The 12,775-nt window shown below is 30.5% G+C and overlaps 1 long non-coding RNA gene across 1 annotated transcript; it reads left to right on the top strand.

Annotated features, from left to right (window-relative positions):
- Positions 1-653: 653 nt before the first annotated feature.
- LOC144561054 (uncharacterized) lies at positions 654-11,192 on the top strand. Its single transcript, XR_013513569.1, has 2 exons — positions 654-744; positions 11,154-11,192. It is a non-coding gene; the product is annotated as an uncharacterized LOC144561054 (long non-coding RNA).
- Positions 11,193-12,775: the final 1,583 nt, after the last annotated feature.

Genomic DNA, 12,775 nt, shown 5'->3' with positions numbered 1-12,775 from the left:
AAAAAAAATTTACTCTCGGATTAATCCAAAATTCGTTCAAAATGAATTTCTCAGTTTAAATTCGTCGTTCATAATATTTATACGAACCAAATAAAACAAATTTCGAAAGAAAAAAAAATATTGCATCTTATATGAATTTACGATTTGGCTCTGATACCAAATGTTAGGAATACTGAAAACTTTAATATTAATCCAGAATCCGTAAATTCAAAATAAAATAGCGAACGTATTTAAAACTTACAATTCTGAATTGATGACATTTTGCGGAAGCGTTAATACTGAGATCTTCAATGATTTTCCTGATAACTGATGATGGACACAGCGTCTTCTCTTTAGTGGCGTTCTTCAGAAATTCTCTCAAAATTCAGTAGAGAGAGACAGAGAGACCTTTTTCTAAGTTGTTTTTCTATGACTTATCAGGCAATAAATTGGGACCAGTATATATTAATAGCAACAGATTTTTCCATCAAAAATGCTGAAGCCCTTTCGTTCATTTCTTTGAATGAACCCGGTGCATATTAATAACATAGGCCATAACATAATAAAATAAAACTAACAAAACCATCCAATGATTTATTATGTAGTTACCTTGTTTAATTGAAGAAAGTTGAGAGACAAGTACATTTTACATATTGTATTCATTTTAATTATTTCAGTTTGTATTAAATTCAATAATTTAGAGGATTCGGCGGTACTTTTACTATAAGTTATTTGGATATATTGTGTTCTAATAATCCACTGAATGTATTAAAATGCTTTGATTAACAAAATAAATATATAAAATCTTCTGAATTTGTGATGTGCGATTTCAAAGATAAATATTACACAAATATACTTATTGTGCAAAAGTTCGCACTAAACTTATTGATGTTGTGATGCATTATAATTATAATATGAAATTTATGATTAAATTGGACATAATATCTATAGGAGATTTGTTCTAATTACGTATTAAGCATAATACAATTCATGATTTAATTGTTTTCATTAATATGGTAGTAAATAAATAATTCGAATTTTTTTTTTTTTTTCAATTGGAACATCAAAATGACACTTAATATGGTCATGGTTATGGACCCGTTCGGCCTGCTTTTGGCATGAGCCCTTAATTCCTTTCAACGGTGAGACAAGCCCACTGCACATATACTGCTCAAAGCAAGTTCAGATTCTCTATTACAAACTTTCTTGTTCATTTCTTGTTGCAAGTTATTGAATAATTGGGATCAGAGGTTTTTTTTGTTATTTATAAGGTCTGCATATTTGTGAAAGCCTGACTGTGTTATACTCACCAAAGGATTTAGTAAACATAACTACAAAATCTATCATATCGAGTTCAAACAAGACAAATTCATATATACCATTGAAATCAATCTACTTTATGAGTGATGTGTATAGATGCAAAAATTTAAAATTTTCAATTTCAATTTGTATAACGTCAAGCGGTAAAAAATATGACTTTATAAATGCAAAAAATAAAAATAATCTTTTACAAGTTATTTTAATTAATTTTTGACCGCTTGATTTTGCATGCTTATTAAATTAAGTACTAACAGAATTCCGGCACTACAAGTTAGAAAAAACACTCAAGAAATATGAAAATATTAGATTTATTTATTGAATGTTGAAACAAAAGCTAGCAAATGAAAAATTAAAAAAATCATTAAAAAAATAACAAAATAAGAGATGGAACAAGTTGACCTGTACACGTACGTGCAAATGAATCTTCGTTTGTGGGTGCTACAATTCTACGGTGAAAAGACAGCTACACTCCAAATTCAATTTAACTTGACAGTGGAGGTCAATTACTCAATAAAGTAACCCAAGTAAGACTAAAGCATTTGCGTTCTAATTTGAATGGAATCTTAATTGTTAGAGTTCTTATCCATGATGTACATCAAATTTTGAGTTTAAATTCGGGAGGGTTCAAATGCCTTTATTTTTTGTGCCTCCATTATGCATTAATTTCTAAAACTTTAACAACTCAAAATTTAAAACTTAAAAATCAAAATAAAACAGTTAGATATAATCTATATTATTTTTTTTATGTGTTTATAAAAAATTATCACATTTCAATTTTGTTTTTATGTGAATTAATAAGTTGAAAAATCAATGTCTAGAAATTATTCACATTAGTACGTTTTTTACAAACTCTTAATGACAACCAAAACAAAATTGAAATGCCATAATTTTTTTACACGTGCATAAATAAAATGATGTAGATCATATCCAACGGTTTTATTTTAACTTCTATGTTTTATATTTTGAGTTATTAAAGTTTTTAAAAATGAAGGCACGGTGAAGGCACAAAAAAATGGAGACATTTGAACCCTCCTCTAAATTCAGACCGTCTGATTAGAACCTAGACCAATATGATCCTAGATAGAATGCACGGGGTCCCTTAAATATCCTTCCAAAAGTAGATCGGATGGTATGCATTCAAACTAAAAATTTGAGTTACTCGGATGTTATTAGTCATTCCGTGTAGCAAACATTAACCAAATTGGGACTTGGAAAGGAGAGGCAGGTGGAGACTTGACTTCTTTTTAATAGAAAATTGTAAATTGACAAAATCACATAAATGGGAGAGAATGCTCTGTAACAATCATCCTTGAAGTAATGAAATTTATTCTCACTTTCCATTCTTTTTTTACTTAATTTTTTTTAAAGAAAGACTATAACATCCCATTATGTTTTTTCAATATGACTAAGTTTAAAAAGTAACATTTAAAGTATCCTGCGTTGAATTAGGTTTTGGGCCGTACGGCCTGCCTTTAGCATGACCCATCTTGGGTTGTAGGTCCAGCAATAAGCCCATATTGCACATATACTGCTCAAAGCAAGTTCTGATTCTCTATTACAAACTTTCTTGTCCATTTCCTGTTGCAAGTTACTGATGAATTGGGCTCAGGATATTTTGTTATTTATGGGGTCCGCTAAAATTAAGTGCTGATGAAATCCCCACATGACAACTCACAAGTTAGGAAAAACACTAAAGAAATATTAACATACTAGATTAATTTTCTTCAATTTTGAAAAACAAGCAAACAAAAAGGTAACAAATTAAAAAAGAGATAGAACATGGTCCAAGGGAATCTTCATTTACAAGTGCTGCAATTCTACAGTGAAAAGACAGCTCCACTCAAAATTCAAATTAACTTGATAGTGGAGGTCAGTAATTCAGCATATAAGAGCATCTACATCCCTGAAACTATTAGAGTTTCTAATCTGACGTGGCAGTTTCTAATCCAGTTTCAGGGATGTGAGAGAGTTTCTTATTTAGAAACTATGCAGGAAAGTTTCTTATTAAGAAACTGTTTATAAACTCTATGTTGGCCAAATGATTGGCTCAAATTGTTTCTCCTTTTTAATTTGTTGCTGACGTGGCTTAATAGAAACTCTAAAATGAGTTTCAGGGATGTGGAGGTTAGAAACTTTAAAGGCCATAATTTCTAAAAAGTAGTTAACAGTTATTGAGAAACCCTTGTGAGTTTTAGGGATGTAGATGCTCTAAAGCAGCTCAACTAAGACCAAGGCATTTGCGTTCTACTTTGAACATAATCTTTTTAAGAGTTCATATCCATGAAGTAACTAAAATTTTGGGTTTAAATTCAGACCATCTGATCATTACTTGGACCAATCTGATCCTAGATGGAATGCACGGGATACCTTTAAAATGTCCTTCCCAAATTGGGAGTTACCTTAGGTGAGATGAATTCATACTGTTATTAGTCATTCCGTGTAGCAAAAGTTAACCAAATTGGTAGTGATGATGTCAAATCAATTCAGAATTGGGAAAGCAGAGGCAGGGAGGAGACATGACTTGGGAGTTGATTTGCGAGATATTGTTATAATTTACCAGTATAAAATGATGAAGATGGAAGAAATCAAAGGTACACAGCTACTGCTATTGGTATCAGTAGTGTGTAGAGTTTTTTGGGAGCAAAATGAGGAGTGAATTCATAATCGTCTGTTTGCTTCTCAGTGCTATGGCGATGCAAACCGCTTTTGGTGATTCTGCCCTTGTTCCCCTTGGTCCCCTTGGTCCCCTTGGTCGGAACAGACCTGGTAAATGCTCTCTCTATATTTTTTTGTTAAAGAAAGTAAATGTTCTCTCTTATTTGTTCTGACTTCTGTTTGACTTAATTAATAGTCATGTACAACCAAAATTAAGCCATGCATTCCAAATCCACATTAATTGCCATAAATAGTATAGTATTAGAGTATAAAAATAGTACTGTGGAAGGAATATATATTAATTCAAATTGGATAAAAATAGTACTGTGGCCGGCTAATGAACATAATACTACTAGAAGAAAGAAATATGTTTGCATTGCGTCCAAATAAAAATTACAATTAATACTATATATATATTCATATTAGAACTCAGTTCTAAATAGAACATTTGTTATTTAGAAATATTTTTTTCTGCTGAAATGGAAAAGAGTTGATTTGATTTTCGAAAATTATACGTAACACTGGCCAATTTTACGGTGCAATTAAACATGACCATATTGATTGCCCCGTAGAAATTTTTCGACAAAAGTTTTCTGACCCGGTCCCAACCCCTGCCACAGAAAATCCCTGCAGATCCCTTTTCCTTCCTTCTTGCTTACACTGTAAAAACATTTCGGTGAGGGCCGGATTGATGGTTTATTTTGCGAGCATTTCTTGGTATATTCTCTGACCTATTTTATACGGGGAAAAAACATTAGCTAGAAATACCATTAATGTGGTGGAATATATAGGTTTGGTACAACACTTTAATGCCTCATTAATTTATATGAAATGTTTCTCTTTTTTACCATTACAATTTAGTAAAAAGCTTGCACCGAATTTTTATACGGTGCAATCAATATAATCCTATCGGTGCAATTTTTTCTAAGATGCAATCAATATATATAATCCTATCGATGATTGCACCGAGCATTATAATTATTAAATACTAATATGAAAAATATCAATAAAAATAATTATTTTCACTAAAACTATTTATTTTTAGGATTTATTTATAGATATCTGCTTTTGGTCCACTATGTTTATAGATTTTCTATGTCATCAGTTGTGTGCATGGGCAAAATTAGGTGGAACAAACTGAAATTTTGTTCATCCCCTATCTGAACCGAAATTTTTATTCGGTTCTTACTATTTTTGTAAAAAAGTCCGTTGGCTAATTTTTTATTTCTAAAATGAAAAAAAAATCATAAATAGAGCTTGTAGTCTATTAGGCTACTAAAGGAGTTGGTTTGTGCCCAGGGCCCTTCATGTACGGCACAGGGTTTGTTATTAACTTTAGCCCTTTGAAACTAGAGTGGGGTTCAAATGTCTCATATATATCTTTGATGCTTTACTCATGTCACACATTCCTGTTTACGTTTTTTAATTTTAAACAGTTGACTCAAATCACTCAACATGAATCTCCTTATTGAAATCTGCTTGGAGATCAAATGCATTTTTTTTTGCATTTGTCAACCATTCAAAAACAATGATTTTGTACATATCTATAAAATAGTAAAAAAAAATTTCTAAAAAATAAAAACAAACAAAAAAAACACCGAATTTAATTTTTTTAAAAATTATAAAATAACATAGAAACACAGTTATTCAAGGTATAAATGGGTCAATTGATTTCATTTCTCTGAACTGGATTGGCCCTTGTTCTTTTGGGATCGATGAGTTAGAGAAAAACCAACTCTGGTAATCTCGAGAGTAAAGTATAACTGTAGAATGGTGACATAATTAATAAAAAAGAGCAGCTTGTTTAATTGATGTTTTAATTTTTATTTCTTTTTTTTTCACAAAATTTTCTTTCTTTGTATTTTATTTTTTCTTATTTTCCATCCATTTGTAGATTTAGCTGTTTGGATCGTTAAAATAAATAACAAAAAATAGTACTATCTAGTATATGAGAATAATGTTGGAAGATAATTAATCCAAATAGTGTGGAAAAATTATTAATTTCGTGCAATTCGTAATAGTGAAAATGTTAGTTTAGCTATATTATTCAGATTGAGAATTACCTTTCTGTGTTGAAGTTTGTTGGATGGAAATCCGGATAAAATATCTCTTATGGATATTGACAATTAAAATTTCTATGGAAATTAAATTTTTTTTCTCTTGAATTCTTTCTAAGAATTCAATCCAAGTGATATTTGTTTATTCAGAATAGCTCAAATTTAGCACTTTCTTTGTATTATTCAAATTAACACTTTTCTTGCACAAATTTCCATGTACCAATCTAATTACCATTATGTTTTCATTATTTCTTTAACAGCTAGCCCAAACACATCATTTTGAAGAAAAAAACGGGTTTGTTACGTTCAAATTAATGCAATATTATTTGTAGAACTCAGTTGTAAACAGTGTTATTATATATCATGCATCTGAACATATCAATATTTAATCACATAATTAGGAGATCGTTCTAAATAGCAGTCTAGGTCTAGTTCAAGAATGGTCGAGTCAGTTGCCCCTGTTCCTTTGAGATGAGTAAAGAGAAACACCAATTTTGGTGATCTCAAGTAAAGTTTGACCGCTGCTTTATCAATTTGTATATGAAAAACCTCGAGGTTTATGATGCTGTTTAATATAACTCCATATTTATATGTTCTTAACTTCTGCACAAATTCAGGGCCTCTACGACCTCCACTTACTAATCCCCATCAACCCATCGGGTGCTGCGGTAAACCATGTTGTTATCCTAAAAGGTGCTGCGAGTGATGCTCGTGAAAGAATGATCGATGGAGATTTCTCAAAACTAAATGCAACAATTATTTAAGCATGATTTATTATGTATTTACCTACTTTAATTAAAGCAAGTTGAGAGACGACATAAGTATATTTTACATATTGTTTTAATTTTATTTCGGTAATTTGTATTAAATTCAATAATTTAAATGCTTAGCCGGAAGCATCTAATTGTCCACAGTTTGTTGTCCACAGTTTGTCCACAGAAAAACTGTCATTTGACTTGCGCCAATCCTGTAAAATTACTAATTCAATGCTGTAACTTGTATATCAAATCTTATAAAAAACACACTTTAAATTTCAAACATTCAGCGGGACCACTTTGTGTACTTGCAACTTGCATAACTTGTCAAACTAACTGTACTTGATGCAGGACCACTTGATGTACTTCTCTAACTTACAGTTAATGACAATTTTAAAACCTTCTAGAACATTTTAAAATTGAACCACTTCTCAAACTTGCAGTTTTTTCAAAATAATCCCGGAAATTATACAAAATTATTTTTTTGAATCAAAATTAATTTTTTCGAATCAAATTTTCTTTTTCAAAATTAAAATTAATTTTAATTTTTTTCCTCAATTATTAACATTTATATATGCATCTATATCCTATAAATTAAAACTACATACTGTAAAATATAAATATGCAAACTATAAAATTTCAATACTATAAAATTTTCAAATGTAAACTATAAAACTAACAGATGCAAACTATAAAACTGTAAATCTGAAAACCAAAACACTATAAAACTGAGATAAATACACTGCAAAATTCAAAACTATAAATTTAAAAGATGTAAACAGTAAAACTAACAGATGCAAACTATAAATCATCAGTACATCAAATATCACAACCACATTGTTAAACATTAGTAACTGTTCACAAGATTAATACTGTAAAATCATAAGATGAATACTGTAATATTAACTGGGTGAATTCTATAAAATGACAAGATCAATACTCCATATCGCCTCTCTATCATCTCTTTCCTCCAGATTTTCACAAGATGAATACCGTAAATTACAAGATGAATATTGTAAAATTAACAGGGTGAATACTGTAAAATGACAAGATCAATACTCCATATAGTCTCTCTATCATCTCTTTCCTCCAGATTTCCACAAGATAAATACTGTAAAATTACAAGGTTAATACTGTAAAATTAACATGATGAATACTGTAAAATGACAAGATCAATACTCCATATCGTCTCTCTATCATCTCTTTCCTCTAGATTCCACAAGATGAATACTGTAAAATTATAAGATGAATACTGTAAATTTTTTTAAGGTGAATACTGTAAAATGACAAGATCAATACTCCATATCGCCTCTCTATCATCTCTTTTCTCCAGATTTCCACAAAATGAATACCGTAAAATTATAAGATGAATATTGTAAAATTAGTTGCATCTTGGAAAATTTAAATCCGTAAATAACTCACTCAATTTAAATTTCTCCGCTGCTCTTCAATTCAAATCGCAAATGATGAAGATAAGAGCTGATTCGTCGTGTTCTTCTTTCGAAAATGAAATCAAATATTGTAAAACAAAATATCGAATATTGTAAGTTCTTAAATCAGAAAATTCAAATCGACGACATTACAAAAACGATCTATGTAATTTTGAATTAAAATATTAAATTCAAAAAAAAAATTCAAATCAGACACGATCGTAATCAGATAGATCGTTTTTGTATTTCTTTTATTCAAATAATAAAATTAGTTACCTCCTATATATAAATCGCCTAAAACGATCTGAGTCATAAAACGATCAGAGTTAGAGTCAGATCCGGTCAAATAAATCGCATAAAACGAGGATATATGCTATCTGATCTAGTTAACTTCAACATAAATCACATCGCAATAAGATAGCATGGATAGTAAAAAATTCAAATAAAAAAGTCACGAATCTTCAAATCGCATAGATCCATCCTGTAATTTCTCATTCATGTTGAAGTTAAAAGTCTCGAATCTGTACATCTTTGTGAGAAATCAGAGCAGTTACTGCCGTCGCGGCCGTGGCTGCCGTCGAGGTCGCCGCTGCCGTCACGGCCGTCGCTGCTAAATTCGGGTCGATAAATGATCGGAGATGTTTCTAGGAGAAAGAGAAAAAGGTCAATTTTAAGATGGAGCGGCAGCGAGGGTTTAGGCTTTAAAGAGAGATGGAGACTAGATTTTGTCTTGATCGTAGGAAAAGGAAATAGAGACAGAGGTCGTTAAAATTAGTTAAACGAAGAGCGGATAAGATATGTGGACAAATCGTGGACAAATGTGTGTGGATGAAAACCTTTTCTCTTCCAATTAATCTTGTGGATTGTGATCATCACGACGAAAAACTTAATGAAGCTTTCCATGAAAAATTCGCGCGTTTATGGATCAATTAGTGCATTTAAATTAGTTCGCTTATGGTGATCCAGAATTTTTCTACCTTAAAATTTAAAAGGAAACCAAAGCTTATTGATGTTGTGTGCATTTTTGGCATGGGCCGTGCGGCCTGCCTTTGGCATGAGCCCTCCATCTTATCGTTGATACCATGTTTGATCGTAGGTTTTAGTAAGCCCACAAGCCCAAATACTGCTTAAAGCAAGTGCAGATTCTCTAATACAAATTTTTAAGTACATTTCCTGTTGCAGCACAAATACGGATTCCCCGCATCACAAGTTAGGAAAAACACTAAAGAAGTTTGAAAATATTTGATTAATTTTATCCAATTTTGAAACAAAAGCAAACAAAAAGTTAAAAAATTAAAAATAAAAGAGATATAACATGGTCCAAGAAAGAGAATTTTTTATTTATAGAAAATATAATAAAATAAGAGAGGCAAATAGAAAGACTATTTTTTTTTATGTATAAATTGATTGGTGGAATTTTTATCGATCCAAATATATATTTTTGTATTCCAACCATTGTTGGTTTGAATGGAGAATGAATAGATTGTTTTTCTATTTTTAGAAATTATTATTAAAAAATATAGAAAAATATAAGGAGTATCTTAGAATTTCAGAGTTAATAATCTGGATAAAAACATATTTAAAACCAATTTTTTTGTTGCTAATATCTTCATGATATTGTTGAAAGGTGGTGCTGGTGCATGGTGTGCTGCTGGAAAAAAAATAAAAATAATTGGATTCGAGCTATTGATCTTGAGATCCTACATGTACATCAAATTCTATGATGTTTTATCTATTTTTCTATATTATATAAAATTAACTTCTAAAAATAAAATAAATTCTTCACTCTACTCATTCAAACCACCACTACAGACAAAAAAAAAAAATTGAACAAAATTGGATCGGTGAAAATTTTTACTGGTTAAAAACTTAAGATCCGTAAAAAAATCTGTATATATGTATCAAAATATTAAGGTACTCTTTCTATCTTTTTTCTTAATTTATAATATTTTCTAAAAATAAAAAATTCTCTCCATGGGAACTTCATTAATTATGTATGCTAAAATTATACGGTGAAAAGTCAGCTCCACTTCAAATTCAAATTAATTAACTTGATAGTGGTGGTCAGTAATTCCACAAAGCAACGCAAGTAAGACTAAGGCGCGCATTTTCGTTATTCTACGTACCTTGACCTCTTTTTAGAGTTGTATCTGTGAAGTAACTCAAATTTTGAGTTAAAATTCAGATCGTTTGATCAAAATGTGAGCCAATTCAGATCGTTTGATCAAAATTTTGAGTTGTATCTGTGAATGCAAGATTGGATGGTCCGGATTTAAACTAAAAATTTGAGTTACCTTAGGTGGCATATAATTAAATTCATACTGTTATTAATTAGTCATTCCGTGTGACAAATGTTAACCAAATTGGCTGTTTGGATCATAATATTAAGAGTGTTTAATATAAGATCATATTCATATCATCTCAACTTCTGCACATATTCAGATCGGGTTGGTCTAACCGACGGAGAAGACCCTACATCTACAATCCATTTCGGGTTAGGGGTGCAAACGGATCGGATACGGATCGGATAGTGGTAAAACCATATTCGTATCCGTTTTTATTTTCCGGATACGGATACGGCTCGGATATTAGACGGATACGGATATGGATCGGATATTAACCGGATACGGATACGGATATCCGTTTTTTATAATAGTGAATAACATAATTTTTTTCATAATATATATTAAACTATATAATATATATCTACTATTTGGATACGGATAGTTAAAATTCAAAACCATATCCGTATCCGTATCTGCACGGATATTCGGATATCGGATATCCGTATTAAATTTTCGGATACGGAGTCGGATACGGTTGGATAATATCCAACTCGTTTGCACCCCTATTTCGTGTGCAGGTGCCAAGATAGTTGTTGTGGTAATGGGTGCTGCTAGAGATGCTGATAGAAGAATGATAAAGATTTCTGGATACTAATTATATCAGCAATAAAGATATTAAATGAAATTCCAACTAATCTTGTGGATTGTGATCATCACGACGAAAAATTTGATGAAGCTTTCCATCAAAATTTTATTTATGGATCAATTAGTGTTGTGATGCATTTTTGGCATGGGCCCTTCATCTTATCGTTAATACCATGTTTGGTCATAGGTTTTAGTATGCCCACAAGCACAAATACTGCGCGCTTAAAGCAACTTCAGATTCTCTATTACAAATTTTGAAGTACATTTCCTGTTGCAGCACAAATACGGATTCCCCGCATCACAAGTTAGGAAAAGCACTAAAGAAGTTTGAAAATATTTGATTAATTTTATTCAATTTTCAAACAAAAGCAAACAAAAAGTTAACAAATTCATGTTAAAAAGGTATCAAATTAAAATTAAAAGAGATAGAACATGGTCCAAGAAGATAATTTTTTATTTATAGAAAATATAATATTAGAATAAGAGAGGCAAATACAAAGATTTTTTTTTTTAGATGCATAAATTGATTTGCGGAATTTTTATCAATCCAATTTTTTGTTATTCCATCCATTGTTGGTTTGAATGGAGAATGAATAGATTGTTTTTCTCTTTTTAGAAATTATTAATAAAAAATATAGAAAAATATAAAAAGTATCTTAGAATTTCAGAGTTAGTAATCCGGATAAAAACATATTTAAAACCAATTTTTTTGTTGCTAATAGTTTCATCATATTGTTGAAAGGTGGTGTATGGTGTGCTGCTGGAAACAAAAAATTAATATTTGGATTCGATCTATTGATCTTGTGATCCTACATGTACGTCAAATGCTATGATGTTTTATCTATTTTTCTACATTATATAAAATTAAATTCTAAAAATAAAATAAATTCTTCACTCTACTCATTCAAACCACCACTACAGAAAAAAAAAATTGAAAAAAATTTGATCGGTGAAATTTTTACTGGTTAAAAACTTAAGATCCGTAAAAAAATTTACCCTATATATGTATCAAAATATTAAGGTACTCCAAATTCATAATATAGTGAAATGACAGCTCCACTCCAAATTCAAATTAATTCACTTGATAGTTGGAGATCAGTAATTCAACAAAGCATTTTCGTTCTACCTTGACCTCTTTTTAGAGTTTGTATCTGTGAAGTAACTCAAATTTTGAGTTCAAATTCAGACCGTTTGATCAGAATGTGGGCCAATTCAGGACCACGTGGAATGCAAGATCAGATGGTCCGGATTCAAACTAAAAATTTAAGTTAGACATATAATTAAATTCATACTGTTATTAGTCATTCCGTGTAGCAAATGTTAATCAAATTGGGACTTGGAAAGCAGAGAGGTGCGGAGACTTGATTTGGGAATTGATTTGCAAAAGTCTTTTTTTTTTATTTTTTTATTTTTGAAGATTGATGGAAAACCGCCAACAATATAATAATAAGAAAAATGATGAAGTCTTGTTATGAATTACCAGTATAAAATGATGAAGTCTTGTTATGTAATAGGTCCCCACCACGTGTCATGCTCTTTTATTTTTTTTTAGAAACTTTTTTATTTTTTTGATAAAAAGCTCTTTTATTTTTACTCGATTCAATGCAACACATATTTTTATATCTTTGTTGCGTGGGGCTCTATTGATT

The sequence above is a fragment of the Carex rostrata genome, chromosome 10 (assembly GCF_964058835.1).
Source record: "Carex rostrata chromosome 10, lpCarRost1.2, whole genome shotgun sequence".
In the NCBI taxonomy this organism is placed as follows: Eukaryota; Viridiplantae; Streptophyta; class Magnoliopsida; order Poales; family Cyperaceae; genus Carex; species Carex rostrata.
This window is presented reverse-complemented; position numbering and strand designations above follow the sequence as displayed.